The following is a 2,903-nucleotide window of genomic DNA, read 5'->3' as shown; positions in this document are numbered from 1 at the left end:
CCGTGAGAGGTAGTGTATGAAATCGTCTCTGTTTGTGGGTTTTCTATAGACAGAGAATTTAGCGCTGCTATCCTCCCGGCGTATGAGTGTATCCAGGAAGGGTAGCTTTCCTTCCATCTCCATTTCTACCGTGAATTGGATATGTTCATCTTCAGGGTAATATAATACATCAATACAAACATGGGTATTGATGTATTGTATTACCCTGAAGATGACCATTTGTAATGGTTGAAACAGCTGTCGGTAAAATGAATCAACATTCTGAAGCCTTTTACCATTTCCTTCAGAGTTTGAATTATGAAGAGAAAAGGAAATACAGAGTTAGAAAAATGTTCTCTTAAAATCATTGACGCCACTTGTGCTTTAGCATTTAATAGGAATTGTTTACGAGAAAGACTGCCCAAAACATATATATATATATATATATATATATATATATATATACATGTACATATATACATATATATATACATATATATATACACATATATACATATATATATATATATATATATATATGGAAGGAGGAAGAGAAAGACACGGGTCTAGGGCCGAGTTTTTCCCTGAACGGTTTCGCTTACAGCTTCTGAAGAAGCTGTAAGCGAAACCGGTCAGGAATAAATTCGGCCCTAGACCCGTGTCTTTCTCTTCCCCCTTCCTCAAACCTGTCACAATCTCTCTCTCTCTCTCTCTCTCTCTCTCTCTCTCTCTCTCTCTCTCTCTCTCTCTCTCTCTCTCTCTATATATATATATATATATATATATATATATATATATACATACACACACACACATATATATATATATATTTGTATATATATATATAGTATGTGTATATATATATATATATATGTATATATATATATATATATATATATATATATATATAATTGAATAAAGCAATAGAGAAATGGTATTATAGTAAGTACACCGATAAGTGAATATGTTAGTAAATGAATGGATTAATGAAAGTAAGTGAATATTTTGGTAAATGAATGACATGAAAAAATCCTAGCGCAGGTCTCACAATTGTGTGGTTGGTGTAGACACCACTTGATTACATCATAATGATAAAAAAAAAAAAAAAAAAAAAAAATGATAATATCTCTTCCTTTTTGTTAACCACATAGCCTCGAAGCTGACTACTCGCTTATTCTAACAATTACATTTTAGTTCTTATTTGTATATACGTGCCTGCTCATAGTCCCAGAAATAATAATTACTGATTGTCGTATTAGTAATTACTAGGATCCTTTATATTCCATCCTTTTTTTTTTTTTTTTTTTCTTGTGAGGCAATAATCTGATAAAGATGTGATAATCTATGTTTAAAGGTTGCAACCCCGTAGACAGGCATGCGTTTCCCGGATTACGGTTGGTTTCTGTTACCGGTTTTCTGGAATATGTAAGTTCCTTTAAAGTGACTCTGATGCTACATCCAAGAGAATAGATTTAATGTTAGATTTAACATTACTATTACCATTAACTGCTACCAACATCAAAATCACCATTATCATCACCACAACTATTATCATCAGTATCCCGATCAACACCGAAAGAAACACCAACACCACCATCACCATACCAACAACACCACCATACTAACATCATTAACAAAGTCAAAAAATACCACTAAATCAGCGATACCACTAAAATCATCTTCCCCACCACCACCAAAACTACCACTGAATCTGCAATACCAGTTCTTGAGATTTTTTTTAATAAAATCACTTGATATTGGCAAAGATAAATATATTAACCCTTTGTCTTCCATCAGCTGAATTAGATAGTTTGCTAACGGCCAGAATCAAATTCATAAATAGATTGTGTCCTTTCTGTGTTTAAGCCGAATTGTTTTTAATTATTTGACCGCTGGATGTTTGTCAATTTGATGATATTCTTTAGAGATAACTAGGATAAGACTGGTCGTGGTTGCCAAAGGTTTAAATCGACCATTAAACTGGAAAAGTTAACTCTAAGGCCTGTTTCACACGTATCGACTTTTCGCCGTGCCGACGTCCACGACAAAACGTCGTGTTGTCGAGTAACAACGGGTGTCTATGGACGCTTTCACACGTCACGACCACCACCACGTGTGAAATCGTCCATAGACATCCATAGCCATTTGAGAGCACGACGTCGTGTCGTGGACATCGAATGGGCGAAAAGTTGATACGTGCGAAAGGAGCCATAGAAAATAAGACGAAAGCTTTACTTCGCCTGAATAAAATGAATAGTTATTTGAGAAAACGACGTTATGTCGTGGACGGCGCACGACAAAAAGTCGATGGGCGTGAAAGGAGCCATAGACAACGAGACGGGAGTCTTTCTTCGCCTGAATAGAATAAATACCGATCAAAAGAATAAAGTATATAGACTAGACACTGAGGACAAATCAAAGGAAACAGACACTTGGGTAAGTTCCCCTGAGGCAGAACAAGTCCATTTAGCAGAGAAGAGAAATCACTCCGCTCGCCGCTTCCAAAATAGAATATCTCCTGAGGGAATAATCCAATCGACACTTCTTCTTTTCACGTAGACCGTCGAGGTAACAATTATTGTGTATCTTATTAGCACTGTCATCCAAGTGGTTCTCACCCTCCCACCGGCACTACGTGAGCTCGAAATTAGATCAAACATTTCTGAGGGACACGTTATGTATACAAAGATTAATGCAAGATTTATCGCCCTGAGTATCATCTCTTACGAAAGCGTTGTAATGACAGTCTTTACTCCCGAGGCGGTTCTACTGAGGTAAATGAAATAGTTGTGGTTGCAGAGAAAGTAAGGAGAAAAATGCCACCACTTATGCGCATGAGAAGGGAGACTGCAAGAGATCATAAGGCCTACATTAGGCAGTTCCATGTCCATTACCACCTATCACACCCATCCGTAAAGCTATCT

This window comes from Oratosquilla oratoria, unplaced genomic scaffold (genome assembly GCF_046742065.1).
Source record: "Oratosquilla oratoria isolate Oo_2021 unplaced genomic scaffold, ASM4674206v1 SCAFFOLD223, whole genome shotgun sequence".
Lineage (NCBI taxonomy): Eukaryota > Metazoa > Arthropoda > Malacostraca > Stomatopoda > Squillidae > Oratosquilla > Oratosquilla oratoria.
The sequence above is the reverse complement of the archived record's forward strand: the minus strand, read 5'-3'. Positions refer to the sequence as shown.